This window comes from Pleurodeles waltl, chromosome 7 (genome assembly GCF_031143425.1).
Source record: "Pleurodeles waltl isolate 20211129_DDA chromosome 7, aPleWal1.hap1.20221129, whole genome shotgun sequence".
In the NCBI taxonomy this organism is placed as follows: Eukaryota; Metazoa; Chordata; class Amphibia; order Caudata; family Salamandridae; genus Pleurodeles; species Pleurodeles waltl.
The window spans coordinates 868,792,240-868,808,076 of NC_090446.1; positions in this window are offsets into that span (position 1 = coordinate 868,792,240).

Genomic DNA, 15,837 nt, shown 5'->3' on the forward strand with positions numbered 1-15,837 from the left:
GAATACCTAATACTTGTCGAGCCAGCCACCAGACTCTAGCAGCATCCTTAAGAAGCTTCAATTTTTTTTGAAAAATTTAGGATGACCAAACTTATACAAGAAAAAAATCCTGGCCGCTGGAAACTCTTGAGTCATTGCGCCCCACAAGGAGGTATATTCAGAACTGTCATGAAGTAGGATCCGAACATTCTTCAGATGAAAAGCCAGATAATATTTATAAAAGTCTGGAGCAGCAATCCCCCCTTTTCCCTTAGGCCTACACAACTTTTGCCAAGCAATCCTGACCCCTCTGGAGGACCATACAAACAAAGTTAGGTCTGCTTGTATCTTTTTAAACCAACTCTTCTTGAATTCCAGAGGGATAGCATTGAACAGAAAGGTAAATTTGGGAAGGATGATCATTTTAAGGATGTTAACTCTTCCTATAAAATATAGAGAAAGCCCTGCCCAGATCTTAAGCAAAGCGCGAGTCTCCTTACAAAGCTTTTCAAAGTTAAGCCTTGCTAAATCGTTCAGGTCAGGAATTAATTGAACCCCCAAATACTTAATCTGCTGCTTGACTAAAGTGCTATTATGAGTGGTATTCCAACACACTATTTCAGTTTTCTCAGGGTTAAAAGAATAGCCCGACAATTCACCAAAGTCCTTTGAGCATTGTACAATTCTGGGAAAAACATGTGTCAAATGACCAGTGTAAATCATAAGGTCGTCCGCATACAAAGCTACTTTTTTCCCCAACCCAAACACTTAAAAGGGGGGCATATCAGTGTCTGCCCTAATTGTCACAGCCAAAGGCTCAATATATAAGTCAAAGAGAAGGGGAGACAGGGGACAATCCTGACGCGTCCCTCTCTCAATCCTAATTCTAGAAGAAAGCCTGTCATTTATCAAGATACCAGCGAACGGGTCCTTATGTATGGCCTAAATAGCCCCAATGAATTTGGAGCCCAATTTAAAACTCTCCATAACACATTGCAAAAAGCCCCAATTGACGCGATCAAAAGCTTTGGCCGCGTCAAAGGTGAGGACCGATAAGAGAACCTTTTTTAGAGGCCGACAGGTCCACCGCACCCAACAGATCATGAGTTAGCTCATGCAGCTGTCTACCTCTAACAAATCCCTTCTGATCCGCGTGTATCAATTTGCAAATCACGTCCTGAAGCCTTTTAGACAAAATATGGGTATAAAGCTTATAATCCGAGTTCAACAGGGAAATTGGCCTATTGACTGAATCTTTCCCTGGCTTCAGAAGGAGACTTATAACTGCCTCATCCCAAGATTTGGGCATAACAGCCCCTTCCTGTAAAAGAAGATTAAACAAGTCTGTCAGGATTGGAATTAACTCCTCACATAACTTGCCATATAATTCGTTCTTCTTTAAATTCTGAATTGCTGCCTGCACCTTCTCACAATCTATCTCCCTAACCAGTTGTTTCTGATCCTCATCTGATAACTGAGGGAGATGAAGGACATCCAGATAAGCTCTTGCCGACGATTTGGAAAAATGCAGGTCTTCAGTATAGAGATTCTGGAAGAAACCTATAAAAGCCTCCTCTATCTCGACTTCAGTTGTAGCTATGGCTTCAGTAGTCTCTGATCTAATGGAAGAGACAAAATTCCTAGAGCAATCTGTTTTGGTCTTCCAAGCTAAAAGCTTCTCACAATGTTCCGCATACTCATAATGAGCAAACCTACTGCAATCCCACGACCTTCTAATTTTCTTCTCAAGATATATCCCCAATTCCATTCTAGCCATCTCCAACTGAGTATTCAAAGAGCCCAACTGGCTCTCTTCAACTCTTAGGGTGGCCTCCTTCAAGGAGGCGACCCGAAGCTCAAGTTGCTTAAGCTGATTCTTATCTTCCCTATAATAACAAGTAGCTGAAGCCACAAGCCTGCCTCTAATAAATGCTTTTTAAGCATCCCACTGTGTCTGAAGTGTAGTATATCGGTAATTAAGTTAAAAAAATTCTCTAGTGTCCCTCCTCAAGCCCTCTACTATCAATGCAGCCAAAAAGAGAGCACGATTAACTCACCACCTAGGAATAGATGGTAAAATATTAATATTAAATATTAAGAACCTGCATTCTTACAGCTGAGTGGTCCGAGAGATGTGCTGGAGCATGAGTTACTGATCTCACCATATCCCTCAACTGTTGCTGTAGGAAAAAGAAATCAATCCTGGAGCAATGACCATACCTTTTATTATTAAATGTAAACCGCAGACCTCCCCCACCTTTCTGATGCCAAATGTCTATCAGACCAAGATCTAACATTCCTTGTTTTATACACAACTGAGTTTTGGGTGAATTCACAGTGGGTCTTATCGTAGATTTATCTAAAGTTGGGTCTAATAAAATGTTAAAGTCCCCACCAACTAAAAGCTGGTACTTAGCAGCCACAGGATGGCTATAAAGATCTTGAAATGGTAAGGGGTCGTCAATATTAGGCCCATAGTACCCAGCTATGGTAAACCAAACCCCATGTAGGGCGGCCTCCACAACCAACCACCTACCTTTAGGATCCTTTTTAACATTTGCAACTTTCATAGTAACCGACTTCTTAATGAGGATTGCCATCCCCTTCACAACACAAGATTGATTAGTGCATGCACAGAAACCCACCCAATTCAAATGTTTAAGATACTCTTTCCATTCTAGTAGGTGAGTTTCCTGTAAAATAATCACCTCTTTTTCTATCCCTTTTAAAAACTCAAAAATTCTCCTCCTCCTCCCTGGAGCATACAGGCCGTTAACGTTCCAAGATAAGAATTTCATCAACACCTTGTTTCGACTAGCCATTGATCAAAGAGGGGCCAGATAAAACAAAAAAGACAGTGAGCGTAAAAAATAGCAAAAATCCCTCACATAGCCGCTCACCACACTATTGAGGACTTTTTCAAACAAATGCATATTTCCCCGCCTCCATACCACATTCCTAGTGCAAACGGCCCACCAAACCTACAAAACCAAGTAAACCCCATCCACCCACCGCACACGGGAACCTTCCCTTGCCTTCTGATTAGGTGACTACAACCACCCATATGAGCTTGGTTTCCAGCTGACTTGTCAATAAAGCAAACCAACAGAGTAAGCCATCAACGCGAATACTTCATCTTTTCAAGTAAACCCTGAACATCTGCGGGGCCTCTGATATTAAATATAGTGTTATTCCACATAATCTTCAGAAATGCAGGCAATCTCATTTGAACCGTGGCAGCAAGAGACCTGAGCTCCTGCATATACTTTCCCAACTCCCACTGCCTGTCAAGCGTTACTTTAGAAAGTTCTGAACCTATCCTAAGCGACCAATCGCCCATTGAGAAGCTACCCGCCTTTCGGGCCTCTGATAGGATTTTCTCCTTAATAATATAAGTACCAAAGTTAACAAGAATTTTCTTGGGAGTCTTCCTGCCGGGCTTTCTCCTAAAGGGATTGCGGTGCATTCTCTGGATATCTTCTTCCAACTTTAAATGATCCATAGTAGGAAAAAATGTCTTAAACAGCGTCATTACATAAAGCTTAATGTTATCCCATTCCAGCCCTTTGGGGACATTCAACAACCTGAGATTATTCCTCCGCAGACCATTCTCCAAAGATTCCAGCTTCTCTTGAAGCCTCTCATCCTTACGTGTCAACTGGGAGATATCTTGGGAGTTGGTTAGCACTCGGGCCTCTTGCTCTGAAACAACCGTCTCCAGCTTACTCATCCTCTCTGCCAGCACGTTAAGTTTACATTCCAATGTAGCACAGGATTCTCAAATTTTTGCTTGGTTATGTTCAGATATCTCAAATTTACCCCTAATCTCCTCTGATAGTAATATTAGAAGGTTCTGCACGGCGGAATCCTGGAAGGATGGGCCTGGCTCTACTGCCTTCATCATTATAGAGCCATGTACTCCACCGTGTTCTACAGATGAAGCTTGTGTTACCTCTTTATCACCAACCAACTCCCCAGAGGGGGGAACCAAAGAGACCGGGGAGGGCGAAAATATCTCAAGATTTTGTGAAGACTGCATCTTGGAACTGCAAGTGATTCTTCTTAGAAAGGGCATAAGGGGGGACTCGTGGGGCCAGATGTAGGTAGCTAAAAAATTGCGAGTCGGAAATAGCGAGTCGTTGCAACTCACAATTTCCGACTCGCAAAACGGTATCCAACAAGAAAAAGCGACTCGCAAATGAAGTCGCACCGCAGATTGCAAGTCCGCTGTTTGCGAGGTCGCTTTTTGCGACCTCGCTAAAAACGGACTCGCAAATAGCGAGTGGGTGTCACAAATTGCGATTGTGCTGCAAATTGCATGCAGGTGCAGCATAACAGTTTGAAAAACACTTCCTGGCTCTTGCTGATGACATCACAGCCAGGAAGTTATCAAATACACCTGGGAGGAGGGAGGACCACACCCTTTTCCAACTGCTGAGCAACCACCTGGAGGAACAGCAGCAAGAATGGAAGACTCTGGCAGTGCAGGCAGGAAGAGAAAACTGAAGTTTTTTTAAAAGGAACTTGAGGTGCTGACAGAGGAATGCTGCCAGCACTATGACCAGCTTTTCGCAAGGGCTGCCCTGAGTGTTCCAGACACGGAAAAAAGGAGGATCTGGAATGACATCCAGGAGAGGGTCAACGCCACAGAGGTGAGCCACAGGAGTATAGAAGAGATAAAAAAGAGGTGGTATGACCTGCGCTCCAGGACCAAGGAGAGGGTGGCAGAGCGCCTCCGGGAGATGAGGGGCACAGGAGGAGGCCCATCCACCGTCCCACCACCCACACCCATGGAGGAACTTGTGGAAGAGACCCTTGAGCCTGAGGCAGTGGCTGGAATGGGAGTGCTGGACACGTCAGCGCCAGGGACATCAACAAGTGAGTACCATGAAACATGCATGAACACCCATAACTGCCATACACCCACCCACCCACCCACCCAGTACACAGCAGCATGCACAACCAAACTAGCTCCATTCCAGACTTGCAACCACCAGAATGGTGCATTATGGGCAATGTAGTTCAGTAGTCAGCTGATAGGCAACAGTTTATTAGGAGGCATACAACAGATGTTAGATACTGACAGTGTGTTTCCTATGTCCCACAGGTCTCCCACAAGACACCTCCACCAGCCAGTCCGTCCAGGGTGCAGAGAGCAGCCAACAGGCAGCACAGGAGTCCGAAGCAGCCACTACAGGGCCCAGCACCACACCACCACAGCCCCCTCCAGCTGCACCAATGGACATTGTGGAAATCGACACAGCACCTGGTCCCAGCCACAGTGTCATACAGCAGGACCCTGAAGCTCCACCGCATCGCAGACTCCATGTCCCAGGAGGATGTAGGTGACTCATCTATGTCTGCCGCGGAGGCAGCCCTCATATCTGGTCAGCGCCTGCAAACAAGGCAGATGAGAATAATATCAGGGGCAGTGCAACGGATGGAGCGTAATTTCACCTCAGGGCTGGCACAGGTGAACACACAGTTCACACGTCTGAACGAGAAAGTCAGTGACCTTGCACTCTCCATACGTCAACTCGTAACAGCACTTGTGTCAGAGAGACAGAGTGCAAGGCGCTGTGAGCGGCAACTCATACACAGGTTGGACCGCATGGCTGCATCCATCGTCCACCTGGCAGTCAACACCACAGGGCTGTCACACCGTACTGTTAGTTTGCAAGTGGACTTGGGCCACTTTGCAGGGGATGTGGCTCGGGGACTGGGTCGCATCAGCCACGCTGTGGACATGCTGGAGGCTAGACAGGTGGCTAGGGGCACGGCAGAGACACCTCAGGATAGTGAGGAGGGGTCCACCGTCCGCAGTGCATCTGCCACGGACACACGAGTCTTGAGGAGTGGCAGTGCACGTCAGGGGTCTGCTGACACACCGAGCACTAGCCATGCTGGGAGTCCCAGGCAGAGGTGTTGAGCCCATGCACTGCAGGACACATGAGGCACATGAAGTGAATGTGTCCTCATTGCAGGTGGACATTTACAGCCCCTTCACAAAAGTTCAGTTCTTCACTAATTAGGTTCACTCAATAAAAGTTCTTGTTTGTTCCACTTCACAACTGGGCTCTTTGTGTGTGACATTAGTGTGTGTGGTGACAGTTACCACGTACATTCTAAAGTATTGGTTTTCAATGTGGTCCCGTCTCTGTCTGCCTTGATTTGCAATGCTTCTATCCCCAGGATGGCGATGTGGTAGCTCTTGCTCGTCATCCTCCGAATCTGGGTCTTCAGGGGTGAGATGTAGCCCACGTCTGGTGGCAATGTTGTGTAGTATACCGCATGCACCAACTATCTGGAATGCTGTTATTGGGGCATACTGGAGCGCACCTCCACTTCTGTGGAGGCATCGGAATCTTGCCTTTAACAGTCCAAAGGTCCTCTCTATGACATTTCTGGTGGTCCTATGTGCACTGTTATATCGCCTCACATTCTCTTTGCTGGGTGTTAGGTAACGGGTAAGTATCCATGGTCGTAGCGCATATGCACTGTCACCTGTTTGGCAAAAATGGACAATGTTAGCAGGGCATGGATGGTTTCTACTGTGACCTGTGTGTATGTCTTCAGGTTGTCTGCATCAATACCTAAGAGATATCAGTCTCCAAACTCCCCACGTTCTAGGCGTTGGTGTATCCCACTGTGCCTGAAAATGTAAGAGTCATGTGTACTCCCTGGAAATTTGGCTACCATGTCAGTGATGACATAATGGGCGTCACATACCACCTGGATGTTCAGTGAGTGGGTACACTTCCCGATTGCGGAACAGATATTCCAGATTTGCAGGAGGGCATATTTGTATATGTGTCCCGTCTACACACCCTATTACATTAGGGAAGTTGGCAATCCTGTAGCATTCCAACTTGGTGCTGTTGATTTCTGCCTCATTCCTGGGCAGGTATATGTATCTGGACATGTGTGTGAGTATGGCATCTAAGAAACATCTGAAGAACCGTGAGAGTGCACTTTGGGATACCCCACCTGCCACAGCAATGACCCCCTGATAGCTACCCGAGGCCAAGAGGTGCAGTGAGCATAGCACTTGCACATGTGTGGGGATGGCGCTGCCGCGCACAGTCTGGCGTTGCAGCTGCGGATTGAGTAGATCTATTAATTCGAATATTGCTGCACTGCTGAGTCTGTATTTATCATATATCTCCTCCTCTGTTTGTTGGAAAAGTGTCTGCCTGGTTCTGTATATCCTCTCCTGTCTCTGGCTCCTCCTCCTCCTCTGCTGTGCAGCGTGGACTCTCCTCCTCCTTGCTACCACATATATCTCCGCCATCTTGAGTAACCCAGATGCCTTCTGGGTCTCCTTTTATACTTTGGTTATGGTTACCACCTGCTCTGAGTTAACGGTAAATTGGGTGTGCAAAATGGGCTTTTTGCGACTAGTCGCAATTTGCGAATGGCTTTTTCATATGGTTTGCGACTCGCAAATTGCGTCTCCCTATTTGCGAGTCGCACAATGGGGTCGCAGAATTTGCGAGTCGGTAATGGCTTGCGTCGCAATTTGCGATTCGGAAATGGGGTTCTTGCATCCCATTTCCGATTATGCGGGGGCGCAAATTGCGATTCGGGCCATTTGCGACTCGCAAATTTTTGCTACATCTGGCCCCAAGCTCCCTGTTCCTGATAAATGAACTTGAGCACTAGGAGCCTTAAAGGGGTTACCCGGTTTATTGCTGCGCCTGCTCAGTAATTTGGCTTCTGACTGCGGGGGTGCCAAGGAACTCCCTTTTTTAGTTTTTATAGCCCCCTTCCCTTTTTTTTGCAGAGCCCCTCCTGGCCAAGTGCTGTTGAGCCTCCAGTAGCACCCTCACGCGGGGGCACACTACCCTCCCCGGTAGAATGCTGCTGCTGCTTCCACGCTAGTGGTGGGCCTCTACTGGTGGGCCCTCTACTGGTGGGCCCTTAACTTCACTGGCGTCATAAACAACTTATCTCCTACCGTACTAGCCGGGTTGGTCTTGCTGCAAAGCTGGGTTCACTTTCCCACCTCACTCGTCAAAGTGCAGAGAACTGTTGTGATGTGGAGCCCCGGAAGTGGCAGAGAGCAAACCCACGTCTCCCCTGATGTAGGACCCGAGCAGCCTCTGCCCAGGGCTTGATACTCGAGGCGCCGATCCTCGGCATCTCAATGCGATGATTCACCTCCACGGAATGCCCTGCAACACGCCGGGGGCTAGAACCGCGAGGAAGGCTTATCAGCAGGGCCTCACAGCGTTCATGTTCATTCGTGCGTAGCGATGGCGTATCAAGCTGCGCGCACACCGGCCGGAAACCGTAAGCTCCCGACCGCGGAGCTACACGGCCGTCATGTTCCCCCAGTTGAAGGTGCATCTTGAACAGACAAGGGCAGTGTGTCCTATCTGTGATAAGGCCCAAGTTGAAGTTTTTTGAAGAACAACAATGGGCCACAATTTTAAGAGGCTTATGACAAATGAGTTTTTAAAGCAAGCAGATTAACTATGAAAAAATACAGAGGTAATGAAGTAGACATGAATTGAGTGGTTTAATAGTTACAGGACACGTGGGTATCATAGTGTACAAGACAGTTTAGTTGTCTGGAGAGTAACAGTTGAATGCAGGGAGTGACATGCTGAAATTAAGAATTGGACAGAGAGAAGGATGGAAGAGAGAAGAGTGAGAGCATTTTTAAAGTAGATACAATTTAGAAACTGCTTAATCATTGGCACAATTATGTGCCAAACTTTGATGCAATAAGGGGGTCATTACAACATTGGCGGTAAAAGGTGCTTACCACCGTGCAGAAGACCGCCAATACACCGCCGCCGCCGCGGAATTCCGCCACAGCTATTATGACACACATCTCGGAATCCGCAGAAATTCAGTCACCCACACAAGTCCGCCACACCAAAGGTCAGTGTTAAACTGGCGAAAACAAAACCTCCACCTCCACGCCAACAGAAACACGCCCATGCTATTACGACCCACGAATCCACGCAGCAGTCTTTCAACTGCGGTATTCCATTGGCGGTACACACCGCCGCGTTCAAAATACACACACATCTCCAAAACACCGCCACATTGGACAATCAAAATACACACACCTGATACACATACACACACCCAATTCAGTATAAAACACACACCCACATCACCCACAAACCCCTACAACCAATAATTAGAGACGAAGGCCAGAGAGACAGCACTGATTAGACAATCCCACCACACAGAGGCACACAACACCATCACCCACACACCATCCACGCACAAAACACCACACACCACTACACATCACTACACTCATCACCACATACACCACCTCACACATCACACACACCACCCCATGGCACGCCAAAGACACCCCCGCTTTTCCGAGGAGGAGCTCAGGGTCATGGTGGAGGAAATCGTCCTGGTAGAGCCACAGCTATTTGGCTCACAGGTGCAGAACACATCCATAGCCAGGAAGATGGAGCTATGGTGCAGAATAGTGGACAGGGTCAACGCAGTGGGACAGCACCCAAGAAATCGGGAAGACATCAGGAAGAGGTGGAACGACCTATGGGGGAAGGTGCGTTCAGCGGTCTCCAGGCACAACATTGCGGTACAGCGGACTGGCGGCGGGCCCCCACCTCCTCCCCCACAACTAACAACATTGGAGGAGCAAGTCTTGACCATCATGCATCCAGAGGGCCTCGGAGGAGTCGGTGGAGGAATGGACACTGGTAAGACAAATCTTAACTATCATATCCCCCACCCTACCTGCATGCTATCACACACCCCCACCCTCACACCCTCCCCTATCACCCCAAATCCTCAATAATGTACTAATAACACAAACCACTCATCCCAACACCAAGCCCTGCATGACACAACTAAGCATGGTCACCCCTCACCAAAGCATGCTCACTGCACATACCCAGAACAACCCCCTAACCATCATCACACAAGCCCCCACACAGGAATGCTAGCACTGGGGTACACAAACACCCACCTATTGCACACCATCACACACACACATGCAATAATCATGCTCTTATGCCCCTGCAGGATCACGAAGGACCGTCACCACACCGGAAGGTCCAGACATCTCCACTCCACCCACAGAAGAGGCCCATAGTGATGATAGCAGCTCTGCCCTACTGGAGCCTGATGACCAGCCCGGACCATTGTGGGCCTCGGGACAGTCGGTTCCCCTCACACAGGCACAGCCCAACACTGACCTTCCACCCTCTGGTAACACCAGCCCAGCACCCACCCAGCGGGCCCAAACCTCCGTACCCAGGACAGGTCAATCAGCTGTGTGTCCACCACTACAGGGAACCCAGGATAACCCACCACCCCAACAACAACAGGGACCTGGGGACAGTGGTAGTGGGCACACGGTCCAGGGGATGGAGGCACAGGAACACGGGGAACTGGGAGGGCTGCTGTGCGACAGGGGGCGGACAGGCCAAGGGAACCCACTCTCCACGAGGCCCTCTCCTCCATCATGGGAGCATACCACCACTCCCAGGAGACGATGGCAACGGTCCTGGACAAGTTTCAGGAGACCCAGCGCATGCAGGACGAACTGTATTTGGGGTTCAGGGAGGAGCTCAGGACCATCAGCTCCGCCTTGGGCACCATCGTAGGGGTGCTGAAGGACATACAGCAGACCTTGAGGGACACCGTGGCACTCCAAGGGGCCCCTGACACTAGCCAGGCCGATGAACTGCCCACCACCTCTGCCGGCGATAGTGGACAGGACGCCCCGCCACAGGACCACCATACCAACACCCCACCCCCTGCAGACGGACAACCACCACGCAAGAGGTCCCTGAGATCCAGGAACAGGACAGAGCAAGATGGCAAGACCCCCGCCAGGAAATGAGACCACCCTGATTGTCACCCCACTGACCCACTTTGTTACCCTGTCCATACTTAAACTGCCCAGCTCCACTTCCTATGCCCAGATGGGCAGTGCACCTGTGAGACTAATAGACTGGACTCTGCCATGGACATTCCTCCACCATCACCCATCACCCATCACCATTTTACAACCCCCCTCCATTTTTGAGCACTTGAATAAACACTGTTGAACCACAAAACATTCTGGAGTCAGTCTATGATATTGTAAAATGTATTATCAATTACATTGTCAAAATGCATTTATAATTGTTAAGGCAACATACCAATGTCACACATCACAAGTCCTTGAAGGATGCATGCAGATGACACACGTTGGTAACCACACCTGTGAAACCGTAATGGAAAGGAACAACATAGTTACCAAATAATCCCAGTAAATTATACACAGGATAGAGTAAGACGTGTGACAGTGAATGTAATGTAAAAAATGAAAATGTTCTCACCTGTGTGTCACTGGAAATATTGCTGTATGACTGACTCCCTGTTGTCGTTGTCTTCTTCCTCAGCTTCCTCCTCATCACTGTCCACAGGCTCCACAGCTGCCACAACACCGTCATCTGGACCATCCTCCTGCAGAAAAGGCACCTGGCATCGCAAAGCAAGATTGTGAAGCATCGAGCAGGCGATGATGATCTGGCACACCTTCTTCGGTGAGTAGAATAGGGAACCACCTGCCATATGGAGGCACCTGAACCTGGCCTTCAGGAGGCCGAAGGTCCGCTCGATCACCCTCCTAGTCCGCCCATGGGCCTCATTGTAGCGTTCCTCTGCCCTGGTCCTGGGATTCCTCACTGGGGTCAATAGCCAGGAAAGGTTGGGGTAACCAGAGTCCCCTAATAGCCACACACGGTGCCTCTGGAGTTGACCCATCATATCAGGGATGCTGCTATTCCGCAGGATGTAGGCATCATGCACTGAGCCAGGGAACATAGCATTTACCTGGGAGATGTACTGGTCTGCCAAACAGACCATTTGTACATTCATCGAATGATAACTCTTACGGTTCCTGTACACCTGTTCACTCCTGTGGGGGGGGACCAGAGCTACATGGCTCCCATCAATGGCACCTATGACGTTGGGGATATGTCAAAGGGCATAGAAGTCACCTTTCACTGTAGCCAAATCTTCCACCTCAGGGAAAATTATGTATCTCCTTACGTGTTTCAGCAGGGCAGCCAACACTCTTTACAGCACGTTGGAAAACATAGGCTGGGACATCCCTGATGCCATGGCCACTGTTGTCTGAAAAGACCCACTTGCAAGGAAATGGAGCACTGACAGCCCCTGCACGTCAGGGGGGATTCCAGTGGGATGGCGGATTGGTGACATCAGGTCTGGCTGCAACTGGGTACATAGTTCATGGATTGTGGCACAGTCAAACCTGTAGGTCACGATTAAATGTTGCTCCTCCATTGTCAACAGGTCCACCAGCGGTCAGTACACGGAAGGATTCCTCCATCTTCTCAAATGTCCAAGCTGACGGCGCCTAGGAAGGACAACAGCGAGGATCGGGTCAACTTTTTTCCAGGTATGTACCCACTGTTACACAGAACACGACACCAAACACAAAACCCTTCCTGTATGTGTGTTGAGTGTAGGCCTAGCTATGTGTGACGCAGAAGTAAATGAAGACATGTGGGCCCCTGAAATGGCGGCTGCTTGACCTCTAAACTGGGACAATGGGATTGCGGGGTAACTGCGTTGCCGTTGCACACTGTTGGGGTAGGCGGTCGTAGACCGCGGCGCAATGCTGCATTGGTTAACATTGAACCCTATGGGTCCCACGAGCCAATGAGGAAGTGCGCCGGTGGTGATGATACGCACCGCCGCGGACGTCACCACCATTTTCTATCTGTTGAATCACTAGATACCTGATCTTCGACAGGAGAGGACCTACACTGCAATTGCTGCTGTGACCTCGGTCTGGAAGAGACAACGGCTGCTGCGTCTGGGGAAAGGGCCCCTGCCTTCACTGCTCAGGAGTTGGAGAGACTGGTAGACGGGGTCCTCCCCCAGTACACGCTACTCTACGGTCCTCCAGACCAACAGGTTATTACACAGGTAGCACGTTGTATGGGCTAGGCCTGGGTGGAGAGGGCTGGTTGTAAGAGGGAAGGGGGCAGAGTTCAGGGAACATTAATGCATGTGAATGAATGTGCCACATGGCTAGGGTAGGGAGGGGGGCCACGCACATTGACGGTGCGGTTGTTAATGACTTCTCTTCTTCCCTTGTGCATGTCATGTAGGTCAGCGCCCACCAGAAGAAGGACATTTGGCATGCCATCGCCAAGGACGTCCTGACCCTGGGGGTCCACCAGAGACGGGGCACCCACTGCCGGAAAAGATGGGAGGACATTCGCCGCTGGAGCAAGAAGACGGCGGAGGCTCAGCTGGGGATGGCCTCCCAACGTGGGAGGGGTGCCCATCGCCCCATGACCCCCCTGATGTTCAGGATCCTGGCGGTGGCCTACCCTGAGTTGGATGGGCGCTTGAGGGCATCACAGCAGACACAAGGGGGTGAGTACAACATCATTCTGCAGACTTTGCGCGCAGTGGAGGGGTCTGGGTGGGGGAGGAGGCCTGTGGGTGTACCTAGGCCAGGCAGAAATAGGTAGACTAGGCCCCTCGGTAATGCAGGCCATGTGGCACCCTACCCCACCGCAGTAGAGTGCCATGTACAGGTATAGATGCCCCTTTGGCATCCACGTGTGCAGATGTCCACCATAGCCATGTAGGCCAGATCCCAGGAATTGCATCTGTAGAGGCCTGGAGCACGGCGTAGTGGAGGGGGCTGCTGTGTCTGTATTGTCCGCCAACGGTCGCGGTATGCCATGTACTCAATCTGTAACCCCCCCCTTTTTGTGCTCTCCCAGTTCTTTTGTGCATCAGCATCATCAGGCGGAGGTACAGTGGTACCGGGGCACGAGGGAGCTGCATCCCACATGGCCATGGAGGGCCACACCACGGACTCAGAATGCACCAGTGGGACGGAGGGCGAGGGGAGCTTCACGTCAGCCACCGGATCACCAAGCAGCGACACGGACTCGTCCGCCGATGGGAGCTCCCTTGTGGTGGCGGCACCATCTGTGCGCCCCACTTCTACAGGTACAGCCACCACCTCCCCTACCAGCACCGCCCTCCCAGCAGCCCCTCAGCGTTTGCCCCGTGCCTGCTCACCCAGGAGGGTGGGCATCACCTTCGCCCCAGGCACCTCAGGCCCTGCCCCAGTCACCCCTGCTGCCCTCAGTGAGGAGGCCATTGACCTCCTCAGGTCACTCACTGTTGGGCAGTCTACCATTGTGAATGCCATCCAGGGTGTAGAAAGGGAGTTGCAACATGGTAATGCATTCCTGGAGGGCATTCATTCTGGTCAGGCTGTCCTTCAGCGAACCCTGCAATCTCTGGCCTCAGCACTGATGGCAGCCATTGTCCCTGTGTCTAGCCTCCCCCCTCCAACCTCCTCCACCCAGACCCAGTCCCCTGTACTGCAGCCTATCCCAAGCACACCATCAGACCAGCATGCACACACCTCAACACACAAAAGTAGCTCAGGCAAACATAGGCACCACACAACCCACAGGCACACACACAAGCATCACCCACGTGTAGACACAGCAACATCCACTGCCTCCACTGTGTCCCCCTCCTCGTCATCTCCCTCCTCCCTCCCAGTGTCGTCTACACTCTGACCTGCATGCACTACATCTACAGGCCTAAGACTCGCAGCAGTACACCCAGCACCACACCCCGCTCACCTGCACTCACCACCTCCACTCCCATTTACACCTCCCCTGTGTCCTTCCCAGTGTGTCTGTGATACCCCCTCCCAAAGTACACAAACGCGGCCACCCACACACCCAACATCCATCCACCTCACCACAGCCTCCAGAACCTGCACCCAAAACACCTAAAGTGACACCTCCTACAACCACCTCCTCTTCCTCCACTCCCAGACCCCCTCCAACTTCCCACCCCAGTGTTCGTCAGAAACTGTCCCTGTGTAAAGTTGACCTTTTTGCCCCCCCCCCTCCAATTCATCAGTCGCGTCGTAGCGCCTCAGCCAAAAAGCCTCCAAAACCAGTGGTGCCTGTTCAAGGTGTATGGAGTGCACCGGCCACCAGGGCAGGCAGTGCGACCCGGAGCCAAGGCACTGGCAGCCCACCCCCTGTAAAGGCTCTGAAATTGGAAAGTGGGCGACGGGACCCTGTGAAGACTCCTGGAGGCAAAACAACTCACAGGGGTTTCAGGGGGATTGCAGAGTCAGCTGTGACTCCTCCAAAGGTGGGGAAGGGCCAGAGGAAGTCTGCACAGCCTAGTGTGAGCAGCACGGCGGAGAAGGGCGGCATCCTTCCCGGCGGTCGGGACGCCACCGCCAGCACCGTCCTCACTGGTCAGGAGGCCACCGCCGGAGGGCCCAAGTATCGTCACTGGTCAGGAGACCACCGCCACCGCTGGAGTCAGTGCCCAGGAGGGCCCAAGTATCATCACTGGTCAGGAGACTACCGCCACCGCTGGAGTCAGGGCCCAGGAGGGCCCAAGTATCGTCACTGGTCAGGAGACCACCGCCACCGCCGGAGTCAGTGCCCAGGAGGGCCCAAGTATCGTCACTGGTCAGGAGACCACCGCCAGAGTCAGTGCCCAGGAGGGCCCAAGTATCGTCACTGGTCAGGAGACCATTGCCACCGCCGGAGTCAGTGCCCAGGAGGGCCCAAGTATCGTCACTGGTCAGGAGACCACCGCCACCGCCAGAGTCAGTGCCCAGGAGGGCCCAAGTATCGTCACTTGTCAGGAGACCACCGCCGGAGTCAGTGCCCAGGAGGGCCCCGGCTGCCACAGCCCCGCTGGGCAATGACGGAACGTCATGCCACACACCAATGCCCAGTCCAGAGAACGTCATACCACACACCAATGCCCAGTCCAGAGAACATCATGCCACACACCAATGCCCAGTCCAGACACCGCCATGGTAAAGCG